This window comes from Abramis brama (genome assembly GCF_963993115.1).
Source record: "Abramis brama genome assembly, chromosome: 19".
NCBI classification, from domain to species: Eukaryota; Metazoa; Chordata; class Actinopteri; order Cypriniformes; family Leuciscidae; genus Abramis; species Abramis brama.
This window is the reverse complement of record NC_139981.1, coordinates 15,272,945-15,288,625: the sequence shown is the minus strand read 5'-3', so window position 1 is coordinate 15,288,625 and position 15,681 is coordinate 15,272,945. Positions and strand designations below refer to the sequence as shown.

General features: G+C 38.3%; 1 long non-coding RNA gene across 1 annotated transcript; it reads right to left on the bottom strand.

Moving 5' to 3' along the window:
- Positions 1–280: 280 nt before the first annotated feature.
- Positions 281–14,984, bottom strand: LOC311069566. Its single transcript, XR_014603533.1, has 2 exons — positions 14,440–14,984; positions 281–3,044 (listed from the first exon to the last, which is right to left on the bottom strand). It is a non-coding gene; the product is annotated as an uncharacterized lncRNA (long non-coding RNA).
- Positions 14,985–15,681: the final 697 nt, after the last annotated feature.

Genomic DNA, 15,681 nt, shown 5'->3' with positions numbered 1-15,681 from the left:
TGTACAATATGCATTATATTTTTATTTGATTTAACTTTACACAGTCACTGCTTTTGTCACAGTTGCTAATGTGTAGTGCTGAGAGCAAATTATCTCTGAACACACTGAAATGTTTCAGTTCCTTGTGTGGTCGAGAGTGTTAACATCCCCCGAAACTAAGTATTATTATACATACAAAAAATAAATACGTGGTTTCGACTGACTGTCGTAATGTTATGTTAATGAGGAAACATTTAGCTGAGGACGACTGATCAAAAAGGCCACAACAATAACAAAAAAGTCAGTCAAACAGTCAGCTCTTTATTAAACAAGGAACAACAGTCACAATAGATTCCTCCTGATGTGTGTTCATTGCTGACAATGTTGTTTTTACTTTACATATAACACATACCAAATAGCTTGCTTCAACTTCCCATTGCTGTGCCACCATGGGGCGAGATTATTGTTTGAAACATTTGAAAGGAACTTGCTGTAAATTCAGTAGCTCTATTGCAGTTAGATGGAAAAAAGCTCTGGCAACTGAATTCAGTTCAAAGAGCACGACAGGAAGGGAAAAAGTCAAACTAATTATGAATGATGTCCGTGTTGTCATACTTCACTTGTTTTGACTCCTCCAGGACAGGAAGAGCTTGATCAGAGGGTGTCAGTTGGTTTTAACATTTCTTACCGTTTTTACTCGCTCAGATTGACTAGAGCAGGAAAATGCGCTGTGGGGTGAATGAGTTCAAAAATGTCACTGAACTCTTTTCACTTTGTACTTGCTATCGTTTCCAACACAGCCATCAAAAGTGATTCCCACGGATACTTGGAAAGATATTGTGAAAATTCAAAAAATGTTAGCAAAAATATTTTAATATTTAATTTTAAAAAATATATTAGCGCTGTCAATCATTTAAAAAAGCTAATTTAAAAAAAGTCAGTATTAATTATTATTAATACATTTGTGTGCGAAACTAATAATTCTGATGTTGATGCTAAATTATACGTTTAATGTTAGTAAAATAAATACATCTCTGGTTTGGTGTCGTTGAATTACGGGCACATAAGAAAAGCAAAGGATGTAAAAAAAGAAGAATATGCCTACAAGTTTTGTAGTGGATAATTTAAAAAAATTTCAAAAAAGTGGCATTTATTTATGTCTACTATCTTTCCAAGCAAGGCATTAGCATTAGGGATTTTCTGGAGTTAGTCTGCCACCTAGTGGCCCTATATGAGAAATGCTTAAGTTATGACATCAAGCAAAAGTGGATAAAGGTCATAGCAGAAGAGAATGGAAACCAAAACATGGTTAGGCGTTTACACAGATACCATTGAGAGCACTGGATGTTTTTCATATCTTCGTGGAGTTGGAGTTGAGTTTAGATTTCATGAGAGCAGTTCTAACATTTTTGTCAAAGGAAGCAAGAGAAGAGACGCCCATCGGAAGGGTGCCTCTCTCTGTTCCTTCATGGGTATAAATAGTCACTTCCTCTCAGGCAATTCCATCGGCAGCTCTGTCTGGGTGGAGGCACTTGCAGTCGGACAGAGGGGTCAGAAAGCTTCAAAGAGACCTAAAGTTCAGCCTCAACATCTTAATGACAGGCTACTCACCCTCGGAGCCCTTACAATGCTCACAATGGAGTTCACTTCCTGTGTGCGTTACAAAGCTCCCATATCCACTTCAAAATCTATCCACAAAGTCCAGGAAGAACATACTTTACATAAAGTATGCACTATGCACACAATGTAAATACGTTTATAATGATCAGGGCCGTTCACCTTTCACAACTGAATTGAGGATGCGAAAATGTTGCCTGGAAAGTTTAAAAATAGTCTTGAAGGTTTTAAATGCCTAAAGACAGATAAAGATAGATAGATAGATAGATAGATAGATAGATAGATAGATAGATAGATAGACAGATAGATAGATAGATAGATAGATAGATAGATAGATAGATAAATAGATAGATAGATAGATGCTCATTTTCAATTTCAGGTGTACTGCGATTAAAAAAAGAGAACATTTGAACAACTTTCTGAACAAGCTTTTCCCTTCCACAGTGGAGCCGTAGTGAGCTGTGGCGTTCCTGAGCCAGAGAGCGCAAACATCCCACTCCCGGCCACGGGCTGGGCTCCAGCTGAGAGTGTAGGATGTTTACACTCCCTGAAGCTCAGGCTGTGGTGGAGAGATCTGGCCATGACTTCATAGCAAAGAATTCTTGACCCAAGCATACCTGAATATCACGTTTCGATCAACACGTTATTTACTTGCAAACTTATTATTTCTTTTAGTTGAACTTTTAGGGCTGCCAAAGTTAATGTGTTAAATATCTCAGCTCAGCCTGGTGTTATTGCTCATAATGTGCATGTATCAAAAACTAAAATTTGTGGCCATATTTTTATTTTGGTTTACTTCACTTTTCTTGCATGTTAATTGCTAATAAATAAAAAAGTCTGCTAAATGTTTTTGTTATCATTAACGATAAAGCTGTGCAAGTACAACATTTTAAAAAGTGAACCGTCCATGAGTTAAATTCATAGAATATCAGAGGAAATGAGATCATTGCCAGTGAATGAGGAGCGGTGGATGAGAGTATGTCACTGCCGTGTCTTTCAGGAATCTGGACATGCCAGTCATTAGTCTTTGAGATAATCTAACCGCTCTATTAATAGAGACACATTCCTCACGCTGCAGCCTACTGGTTCTCTTAGGGGAGAGTTTGTTTGTGCGAGTAAATAGAATGTGAGGGGTCCGGAGTCGATGTCCTAAGGGACAGAGGAGAGGCGGAGACACTGGACGCTCCCACGGACCAGCGTCATCTGAGGAGCCTTTGCATCGCTCCTGGCCCCTGTCCAGGATCCCTAGCCCACCCTCCAGAAAGCAGCAACCCCTCCTCCCTCCTGAGGATGTGGCCGCTCCCAGCCCCTCTGAACTGGCCTGAATGGGAGCTTTTCACATTCTTCAGTCCCCTTTTCTCTTATTGGACAAGAAGGCTCTCTTTCTGCCCCCTCTCTCTATGTCTTCACTGAATCTTCTGGGAAAAGTCATCAGACTTGGTGCCAGCCTATGGGCATAAAGAGGGGTGGAGGACAAGAAACACACAGAGAAAGAGTGATTGAGTTTACCAGGAAGGGGAACAAGAGGGGACAGAGCGATTAAACTGGTGGGGCTGGAAAAAGACAAGAATGATTTTTATAAAAGGCTTAGTGAATGCAGGCATACAAAAAACTGCAACATAGATGCTATTGTAATAGGTAAATGTACTTTTTTTTTTTCACAAAATATTTACAATCTAGTATTCTAGTTAGTGACTGTTGCCATCTGGAATGCATTAGACATGATTTGGAAGCAAAACTTAATGATGTTCTGCCACTTTATCAATTGTAGCCTACGCTTAACAGAAACTTTGCATTATTTTTGATAAATTGTTAAAATATTTTAAACTAAGAATGACTTTAAAATATTTTAAAATATTAATTTGCCCAGCATTTTAATGGCAAATTTAAATACAAAATAACAATTTACAGCTTATTCAACAATTCAGCAGTTTATCATTACCCCATTTTTATTGAAGAACTAGGTACTTCGTATAATATTCAATTATGGACACTGTTAGACACTATAAAGGAGTTGTTCTCAACTCCGGTCCTAGTGCTCCACCGCTCTGCACATTTTGTATGTTTGTTTTATTTAACACACCTGATTCAGATCATCAGCTTTTTAGGAGATCAGATAAGAAATCAGAGTCAGATGAGAGAGACATATAAAATGTGCAGAGAGGTGGGGCACCAGGAACTAGAGTTGAGAACCACTGATATAAAGAAACAATAAAAGGAAGATCAAAATGTCATTTGAGAAGAACATAAAGCTTTATTTATTTATTTTTCAATTATTGTACTTTACTGTATCACATTAAAGATGTCCCTGAGGACTGTCTCACCCCTAGGACAGGGTGTCTGCAGGTTCAACCTAAGAGAGCTGTCCAGAGTGCTGAAACTGGGTGCTCATTAAATCTGTCATTTTGATTAAGTGATAACCAACCAAAGCAAGAAACCCTTGTTAACATTATGAGGAAAATGTCATAGACCACTGAAATCAAGTCTTTAACCCTGCTACTGGGGACCCACTTGCTGTATCCTAATTCAGCGGCTGCATCCTTCGAAGGATGCAGCCTTCAAAGGCCACAACTTCGAAGTCCACAAAGGTCAAACCGAGCGTTGTTAAATGGGACGGTCTAGCCTACGGGGGATTTTTTTTGTCGCTTAGCAACTGTGACAGTTGCCATTGATACTGGACTTTTTTAAAAGTTATATTTAACTGTCTGAAAACAAAACAGGGTTCACAACTTGTCTAAGTATGCACCTTGGTCTATTTATGTACATAATAAAGATGATAAACTATATTAAATCGCATCTTAGTAAATGTTAACGTTTTTTTTTTTTTTGCATTTGTATCGTTAGATATTCGAGTAAGTTGAAACTGAATTCTCGCATTTAAAAGTATAATCCAGCAATTTTTCTGTTGTCACTGGCGCATTGAATTCTGGGGTAGGCTAGGCCGCGAAGGATCCAACTGTTCATTGCCCGGAAAACGAAGGACGCATTTCAAGGCCGCATTTGAAAAAGCCTTTGAATTTGGACAGCTTTCGTCTTGCCGCTGTGATGTAATCAGCCTTCGAATGCGGCCTTCAAAGGATGCAGCCTCTGAATTGGGATGCAGCTACTGTCCTGCAGAGTTCAGCTCCAACCTTGTTCAAACACACCTGATCCAGCTAATCAAGGTCTTCATGATTGCTTGAAAAATATTACATGCAAGACTGTTGAAGCAGGTTGGAAATAAACTTTGCAGGACAGTGGGTCTCCAGAAGCAGGGTTTAAGACCTAGGCCACATGTGTCAAACTCCGCTCTTGAAGGGCTACTGTCTTGCAGAGTGTACAGTAGCTCTAAACAGCTCCAAAACACCTGCCTGGAAGTTTATAGTAATCCTAAAGACCTTGACTAGCTGGTTCAGGTGTCTTTAATTGGAGTTTGAGCTAAACTCTGCTGAACAGTTTGACACCCTGATCTAGGTCATAGACTTTAGACATACATTTTTGTATAGCAACTGACTGAATTGTAAGGTTATGTAAGTAAGTCACCTTACATCACCTTTCCTATCACGAATCATTATGTAAAGACCACCAAGGCACACTGGCTCAGCTAATGGTGAGAGTTTGGGAGGCGGGACTATTTGTTTGTCCAACCAATTGCAGATGGAGGAAGTGTTCAGGAAACTTGTTTGTCAACATCCATTATTTTTTCAATTCTCTTTGCTGATGCAGAAATTACACATCTCACTTTTAAAGGTATATTTTCGGTAAAATTGTAAACATCCACGACTATAGACAACAAATGCTCTCAACAGAAAGTTTAGAAACCGTTATTTAACCTAATGTTTAATTTCATAAAACATATTTTTCAGCATACAGAGCTTACTGACAACCAATAACCATAACCAGCTCATTGGAAAAACTTGCCTCTAACTTTCTGCAAAACTCCAGAATATACAAAACTACAATTTTTTTTTTTTTACTGTAGATTCCAGCCAAAATCAAGGCAATATTCACCAAGAACTTTTGTTCCTTTTCACATGTATTACGATTATAGGGGCAGATTATAGATTGATAAAGACTTATTTTTGCACTGTTTCTTGCACAATACTATGTTATGACCTCAAAACACTCCAAATTTTGATGTTTGCATCACCTAAGCAGCTCCAAATGTATGACTTTTCTGATGTAATAGCCTAAACTTAATAAAATGGCATGATTGCTTCAGCAAATCCATTTTTAGCTCTCTGTTTGCTTTTAACACTATATAAAATGTCACCACAGGCATGTATGAGCCTGGGCTGTTTTTTTTTTACATTTACAGTGTTAACAGAACAGTACATTTACTCATTACATTACATCATAAGTACTAGTCAAAACTGCTATACTCCAAACATGTTTCACAATACTAAAAATATAGGTCTTAACTTGAATAATGTATCTGTAGTTATCTTATTGTTTAAGATAAGCATTTAGCAGTGTTGTCCGATAATTTGCAAAGCTTGTAGTCTGAATATAAGAAATGGTCAAACAAACAGCAAAATCCTACAAATTTAAAATTTTTGTATTTTTATAGTGTTAATGTTGTTTCAGTGAATGGACTTTGTAGGCTTGAAAGTTTTCACTTTGCTGACCCAAAGCTGTTCTTCAGGATCACATTTCTGTGCTTTTCATTGCACGCCCTGTGGGAGCCTTCATGCAGGAGGTGGGAAAGCGAGAGTCCTGTGCTCTCTGTATCTGTGTTACAGGCCTTTGAAACTCTGAGAAGGAGTGACCCAGAGCAGGGGCAGCTCAGCTAATCTAGGTCTTAGCGCTCCACAGGTGTTGGGGCTGAATGTGTTTTACATGATTGAATGTGTTAATCTGACACAAATGGCAACCCTTGGCTTCTGATGTTGACATTCGGACTCTGGAGACAGTGTTCGCTCTCGCCAGAGCCCGTGAAGCAGACCCTCGACCTGATTCGCTCTCAAACCGCTGTTTGCTCTTTACATGCCAAAGAGGGATCCATTTCAGCCTGTCTCAGTTCACACAGCTACGCTGTTGCAGCTGCTGTAGATCGAAAGCAACATGGCTGAAACAGTCATCTGTTGTAGTTCACTGTTTTGTGTATACCATAAAAAACACAGGAAGATGTGAAAACCTTTCATAGTTTACTGTCAGAAGTGGCTTAGGTTGTGTTCACACTTGTAGTTCGGTTCGCTTGGTTCGGACCCAAAAACCCCCCAAAACATTTAGTCCTGGTGCGCTTAGCGTTCACATTGACATTTTTAACACCGAACCTAAAGGGATACGTTCACAACCTGATATGTTCACAGACTATATTTTGAGATGGAATTTACCAAATTCCAAAACAATGCTGTGTGCTGGGCTAAATGCGCTTGTTGTGTGTGTAGCCTAACGGTATTTTGACCAACTGAGAACTCGTGAAGAGCTTATAAAATGTGCAAAGGAGTCAGCAGAAGGAATCCCTCTGTCACACACACAAACGAAAATCTGCTGAGAGGAGATGCAGTTCTGATGGCTGTATACCGAACTGTGATGGGCAACATCACAACTATGACGAGAAAAAACAGGTATGCGTGAGCATTCTGCCCTTTTTAGGGTCTCATCTTCCGTATTTGGTTCGTTTACATGTCTTTGGCCCGTGTTGCATTCATATTTCAATCGAACCGCAACAGAGTTTGTTTGGAAGCGGACCGAGACCTATCTTTTCAGCGGTCTAATTATTGTAGGTCTACTGGTTTGGCACTATTTTCTCAGTGCTTTCCAGTTTTGTGTACAATGTGCATCAGACAGCCAGTGAATGGACTTTGGGTGGCTCTTCAGAGAGTGGGACTAGAAGTAATTGGACCACCTCAACAATCTGAACATTAAAATCAGAAGCTTTGTTCCAGTGGGTATGTTCCATGTTCTCCTGATGCAGGTTTCCGGGTGAGAGTAACAGCAGTTGGCTGCTGCAAACATCCGACTGAAAGCTCCATCTAAAGCACCAGCTTCCAGTCAAGGATGTTTACAGTAGCCCGTACTGCCAGCTGTTTTTTGCCCATGCAGTCGATACCTAAACCTGACACTGACTGTAACCCTAATACACTGAATCAGAGGAAATGAGACAAAACTTGACAAAAAAAACGCTAAAAACTTTGATTTACTTTATGAGACTGCGGACTTCAGAGGCTTTTCGGCACTCCTACCTCTGTGTCCATGGAGAGACAATCATTCCTGCAAGGTTTGGCCCACCTTGTGACACTATGAGGGCTGGTAACCATGACAGAAGAGAAATGTCATATTTACATTGAAAACACTGGAAACTCGGCGGCTGCCGTTTGTTTTGCCAAGACTCTCCCACAAAAAGCCAATCTGATGAAGCTTCACATGCAACATATCCCTGCTGACTGCAAACATCTCCTAAACACAAACACCAGAGCAGCTTCCTGCCAACCCCCTCCAATCACAAAGAGTCCATCTCTGTTTACTCTTTAAACGAAGCTGTTAGGACCCCTGTGTTGTGAGGGCTGAGATGGCAGATTTCCTCAAGACCATCTCAACTCCCTTCAGCACTAGACTCAAGCCTGCAGCTCTGAGAGAAGCGACCATTACACATGGAACACCAACTTAAAACTTAAAATCAATAAATAAGCATCATTTTCTGTCATCAGTTGTACTTTCCCGTCAATGTTTCCACTCAACTGGCCTCTAAAACTGGAAATGTGTTTTAAGTTGGAAAAGCTATGTGTCTATTTTGACAAAGTGACAATGGGAATTTGGAATGTGTCTCATCTCTCTTTCATGCATCTTCTTTTCTCTGGAAGAAACCGATTTCTGCATAAAGCCCTCATGTATATGCATTCAGAAATTGATTTTCAGCTAGGGAAATGTTTTGTTTAGGATATTCATTGATTTACTAAATGTGTTGCATCATTCATTGACATATTGTCAAATTATTCAACTCTTTCCAAAATAGCTATGCTTAAGTGACGTTAAGAAAAAGATAGGCTACATCATGATGCGCTGGGACACATTGTATCCTAGGGTCATTGGGTGTTTTGGGTCTTTCAACATCAGACACCCTCGCCCAGCTGACCAGGCCGGAGTTGATCAGACCCCGGCCTGTGTCCCAGGAGCATTAAAATCTAAATTAATATTAAAATAATAATAATGCATTATTTTTTACTCTTTATAATTTAATAAAATATTTTATTTTCCATTAATGCATATTTTTTATCATGTAGCTATCTTTGTTAGAAATAAAACAACAACTAAAAAAAAACAGCTGTCATTGAACATAAACATAATTAGTATTGTATCAGTTGTAGAAGCATTTTTACAAGTGGTCTCAGCGTTTTAAACTTCACTGTTAAGGTTTACATTTTACTCTCTAGCTTGTGTCTTAAGTTTATCTGTCTGATAAACAATTCTGGCTGAATGGAGTAAGACCAGACTGTATAAAAACCTTCTGTTTTTGGAGAATTACATGAATTACATGCCCTGCCTACAAAAGCTATAATATGCAGATGTGTGTGTATGTAAATTCAATTTGTAACATGCATCCTCATGACATCCTATCCACACAGCAGCAGTCAGTAGCATGTGCTGTAATATACATAACAGGTTGCTAATGAGACGTAGCTCAAAGTGTATGTGCGTGCGCTTAAAAGTGTGTTGAGACTGTGTGCAGGGTCTGATCTGCAGTGCACTAGAGCTGCATGATTCACGATTTTTTTGTTTCAAATAGAGATTGTGATTGTCACACGATTCTGAACAGACACCAAACAAAACATGTAATTTACCAGAGGTTATGACAAAATGTTAATTGCTGCAGTCTATTTAAAATGTTTAACTCATTTGAATGAAAAAAATAAATAAATGTTCGAATGAATGATTCAATGACTCACTCGTGACTCACAACTGATGCTGTAGGTCACTTGATAAGGGCAACATGGTGAATGTAGTACGTCCAGATTGCATTCATACTATATAGAATGTACTTTTTTAGCGAAGTAATTACTTATTCAAAATAAGCACCAACTCAAGAGAGTGTGTGATTTTGGACGCAGCCAGCATTTTTGAATGAATCTCTTGAATGAATGATTCAATGACAAATACTTTTTTATCAGTCACTTTTCGCCACCTTGTGGTGGCAATCACCTTACATTGGTAATCGATACAATAGTTATTTGAAGAGCCAAGTTACTTTCAAAAGGTGATTTGCTCTATTTTGATCGCTACCATAGACAGCAGTGTTTATATCTGAACTATAAACTTTTATCCCATTACTTCTATGATAATCTGAATATTTGTAGCACAGAAATAATGATACTGTGTAGATGAAAAGACTTTGTGAAGCTGTTTTATACCTATACATGATAACTGCTTTCTCTGGGTCAGCAGCAGCACCAACGCAGATTTGAATGTTGCGGTTTGATTTTGTCAAAGGTTTAATAGACGCAGGAGAATCGTCGTCATTTAGGAATAAGATCATGTGGGTGTTTGAATCGAGATAGCGATCTTTTAACGATTAATCGTGCAGCTCTACAGTGCACTGACTGGTGAAACTCCCAGGGTCCCATATCCCTCCCAGCGTTCAGGTCACGGCGGGAACAAAGCAAACTTTATCAGACCACAGCAATCCCACATTCCGCAGATTCTTAGCACTTGGCAACCGCATAGCATGTAGTAAGACAGAGACGTAGGGAGAAGGAATTGGGGGAAGGGGTGGAGAGCAAGGAAAGAGAGCGAGACTAAATGAAAAAAGGAAGGGATCTGGCTGACACGGCCTCCACCCAAACAAGGCCTCTGATCACATCAATAATTGGCTATGGTTTTGTTCACCCTGGTTTTAGTTACCATTAGCTTTGATCTATTTTTTTTGAGGGTGCACAAGCAGCAGTCTTAGTTTATTTGATGCTTTCAGAAAGATAAAAAGTCCCCTTAGTTGTCAAATATTTAGAACATATTAAAATGATAAAAAAATTCATGTCGTGACCCCTTTAAATAGTCAAAATATATGTATATTTTTAATAAACTATGAAAATTGTAGGGCTGCCCCCAATAGTCAAATAAACATTAGTCAACGAGAGGAGGCTTGGTCGACTAAATTTTAATTAGCCGGTTAGTCAAAAAAAAAAAAAAAAAAACTCCACAGGAATTGGAAACACAGAAAATCCAAAGTGTGGGAACATTTTGAGAGAGCAAAGATGACCACAAAAAGGTGACGTGCGACCTCAAACATGATTTATCAGCCACTTCAGCCACATGGCCGGCCGCTCACTCTAACGTTAACATTAACCTTGATAAATGTGAGGTAATATTAGGCGGATATCCAACTGTTCTTGCGGTGTGTAGAAGCTAAAATTAGTATCGCGTTTACTGCACAACATGTTTAATTTAACTTCTACAGTATATCCACGCCATCAGAGCGTATCTTCGCAAAGCCCGGCTTCATTGTGAGCAAGACAGAGCTCACTTCTTCCCGACAACGTGGATAAACTCATGTTCCTTTCTCATAAGACTGAGATTGGAGGAAAAACATTATGACGTGAGTCAGGTATAGCCTAATTGTCCATATTGTTTTAGTGTTTCAGATGCTGCTATATATTTTATTTATCAGTTTTTATATAGGACTAATGTATATTTATTTTGTTTGTGTTCTGACCTCTAAAAAACTGAGTTTGTGTTCTGATCTCAGAAAAGTTTATGGCATGTTTGCCGGTGTCGCTGAGGCACGCTTGAGCACTTCATTTATATTTTAAATGCTTATTATTATGGTTAAGTATTTCTCTCCTGACTAATCAACTAATAGCTTAAATGAACGACTAACAGTTGACTAGAAAAATCTTTAGTCGGGGGCAGCCCTACAAAATTGACTGAATTTCATCATATGGAAAAGAGCAGCATTGACATTTTATGATAATAACTCTTTACATAATACACAGGAAACACGTTTCGAATTGCATGAGGGTGGGTGGATGATGTCATGGATTTTAGTTTAAAGTTAATGATTATGCCACAGCATTTTACACTTTTTAACCTAAAATAGTCAATTAACTTACTTATCACAGGTACAAATACTTATTTCTTTAAGTTCCAAACTCAACACCGGGACTCGACTTCTGACTGCTTTGTTTGACTAGTTATGATGCTGTGTTATCCTACTAACACAAACAGATTTTCATTCCCAGACAAGGCAAAGTCACAGTAAGGTAACCTTCTCAAATAAAGCTGAATACATTGGTCCTGATGGCTGTGATTTTCTGATCGTCCTGTTCTCCCTGAGACTGTAAAAAATACCACCCTTGTGAGCCGCACTCTGATTAGATCGAGGGCCTCATCAAAGCATTCCTTCCCTAACACTGACTTAAACTGCATTTCTCATGATGGCAGATGCCCTATGGGACAAACTCGTTGTGGAGCAGATGAGGTTAAGTCAATGTCTAGAGTAACCACAACTTGTTACCTATTAAACACATTTGTCAAGTCAAGTCAAGTTCAGAGGGCATTTGACTGTTTTGTGAAAATGTTCTTCAAATAATTGAATTACTGTTAAGTCTACACTAACAAATAAAAATATAGCTATGGATAAAACAAACAGAGACATGGCAAATATGTCAGGCTATTCGCTTGATCTTTTCCTGTTGATTTTCCATTTTTGTGTGTTTCCTATACTGTAGTTTAAACGCAACAACAACAAAAAAAACACACTGTCCCATTTCTATTTTAATGGCATGCACTTGAGATGTGAGAAAACATATAGATTTTGTACCTGTTCCATCACTTGTTTCCATTCACTTTAACTTTCTCTCTCCTTTATTTTATTTTTTTCCAGGAACCCAAAACTGCCCGAAGCTGAATCAGATGAGCGAAGGCCTCTCTGACCTTGCTGAAGGTCACACTTCTTTGCACTCTACGAGCAGTTAAACACAGCTCGCTGATTCCAGGCACGAAACTCACAGCAAGAGAACAAGTCATCTGTGTCACCAGAACACTGATTAACAGAAAACGCTAAGTTCGCTAACTTTTAGAGGTCAACAGGAAGTCATGCCACCCGACACTTAGCCTACACTCTACCGGCTGTTTTGCGTCACTGAATTAGAAGTGATAAAACTGAAGAAGAATTTCACTGATGCAAAGAAAATAAGTAAAGTGTGTGACTGATGTGACAGTAATATAAAAAGGAATTTAATGCTGGCCTTCATATTCTTGCAACTGTTCAAAGAAAAAACATCCATTCACACCAACAATAACTATAAAGATAATTATAACAATAAAGTTTCAATAATCGTTACAATTCTATGAGAATAAAGAAGTCCACATATGCCTACAACTTTATATGCCTAACAATTAACGTCACAGTGGGACAATATCGCGGCTAGAAAATCAGGATCCATAAGCATTCAAAGCAGCAGACGACATAACTGCAGTGACTGTGAGACTGAAACTTTTAATACAATGGAGATTTGTTTAACCAACAGAAACTTAAAATATTTTTATCTAAACCCCATAAATTATCTAAGCTGATTTGACAAAAGAGAAAATGTTGTGATAAATCATGATTTTTTTTTTTAATCATTAGCCTATAGTTATCGTTCTTGGTGCGAATGGGACTTAACAGCACACATGACAAAAAAAAAAAAAAAAAAAAACTAATACAATTTAATTTAATTAATTAACTGCTTTGGATAAAGGCGTCTTCGCAGAGCTAACTACATTTATATTTAAAATATTTCCATAAACCTATTCAAATATAAAATAATGAATACAATTTCACTTATAATATATGTTTAATTAACAAACAATCAAATTAAATTTGACTGACAAAGCTGCCTTCTAATCTAAATGTGCTGATATCACCTCTGTGTTCATGGCATATTCCCGAGCAGATTTAGGCTACCTAGCTAGGAGCCTCTTACTTTTTTTTTTTTTTTTTTTTTTTTTTTTGGAAAGCTAGAGCATCTGTGTTTCTCTCTCTCAAATAGTAACGTTAGTGCCATATCTAATTTTTAAGGGATAACAACGAGAATGTGAGGAATAGAAGTACACTGTATTTAATGAGTTGCACTATAGTTGAACAACAGGCCAGTTGTTCAGCTGACGAAACATCTTTCCAAAGAAACTCTCAGTAGACACAAAATAAAAAAAAAACTAAAAAAAAAACTTGCAGCCTACCTTTTTACAGTACTGGTACAGTAGGCTACTTTTACATAATGGTCTATCCCTCACAGTATAAAATTCAATATGGCGTCTGGTCTGCCATGATAAAGACTATGGAAGCGGAGTTCTGATTTTACCTGAACAGAGCAGCCGTTATTGAAAGTCAGAGCGTCGATGTTTTCTCGCGAGCGCCCGCTGATCTCTCTGATTGGGTTTCTCTCACTACTGAGCAGAAAATGGAAAACCCGGACACGGAATATTCTGACCGACTCCGCTCCACTCATTCACACCGCTCCAGGCCGGCTTTTAGTGTGCGAGTTGCTTGTTAACACAAAAGCTTGATTGGCAGAGAAAACATATAGAAACCAGAAAAGTAAACTATAATATTAATTACTTGTTTATGTACCTTAATTATTGAAATACTTACAATCTACCTGTAGTGTTGGTAATTAGCACAAGTGATTACCTGCGGCCTTGCGCTTACAGGCAAATAACAGTGTTAATATTAATCTCCTGTGTCATATATTGCTTAAATATATTACATCGATTAAATGAATAGGCTATATTGTCCTTCACCATTTCATAACTTTTTTTTCATTACTGAGCCATTTCCTGGACACAGCTGTGCAGACTTGCACTGCCTGCTCAGTGCTGTGCCATGCAGAATTGCTTTATTATTAAATACAGACACTTAATGCAGAATATTAACTGAACACTCACCGAAGTTAGAGTCAGAATGTATGTATTTCTAAGAAAGATCCGTCCGATTAACTTTCTTACACAAACTTCTTTGCAGAATGTCCGTGACTTTTCCTCCAGCACTGACAGCAAAGATGCCTAGTGAGAAAATGCATAAATGTCCAGAAAGGATGTCCTCTCTACTTCGACTGATAATCGCCGCGTTCGTCGTCTTCATAATGACTTTATCAAGTCTTCAACTTCACACACACACAAAAAAAAAACCGTCCTCACGTCATTTAAAGTTCTTGGTCAAAGCAGACATGTAGAATGTATTTGCATAAGCTGTTGGGAACCGCCACAAGTGCGTAATTACCGCACGCGACGCGACAAAAATAGAAAGCGACCGTTATAATCAACTTAATATTATAGTGGTTTCGTTGAAGTTTTGTAGCGTCGCGTCGCTCTTTTACAGTGTAGATACGGCGTTAGAGTCTATAATAAAGCTTTGTAAGATGGCAACTGTAAGAATTCGGGGGCTGCTTGACTTCTTCGTCCGATCGCACTGTAAAGCTGTCACCCACTCCGGGCAATCTGTCACTCCTGACTTTTTCTATGCGGATTCCTGCGCTTCGGCCCGCCCCTTTTCTGTCATCGCTGTCGAGGCCTGACCAATCAACAGGCGAAGCGCTGTCATCTATGATGGTGCCAGCTTTTACCATCACTGAATGACCTCTTGACCGCAGTACTTTTCAGTTTTCTTATTATTATTTTTTGTCCATATCTATTTGAGTATTTTTACGTTTAACACAAATCTGCTGTATTATGAATGGATTTACATAGGTTAATTTAAAATGGACACATTGCTTCTGATTCTGTACCAAAACATATGCTTGGATACTTTTATTTCTCTTTTTAAAATCTCTCTGGATATCTGTTTGCTTTTAACAACAGTGTATTGTATATGCTGATATAATCAAAATCAATGGATTGTATATATTGACAATCAAGTGAGGATAGGAGCAGGCTTCACTCAATGCATATACTTATAAACTTTAAGAGTGCTGGCCTGGATAATTAGAATACGTAAAGTAGGAGAGAGGCTGCACTATGCATAAATGCATAGTGCGGCCTCTCTCCTACTTTATATATTGACAGTCAAAATCACTTAAAAATAAATAAATAAATCAACACGCCATCTGAAATGCTTGAATGCTTTTTTTATTATTATTATTATTGAAAATACACTTTAACCTGGGGTTTGAGAAAAAAAACATCCCTTTA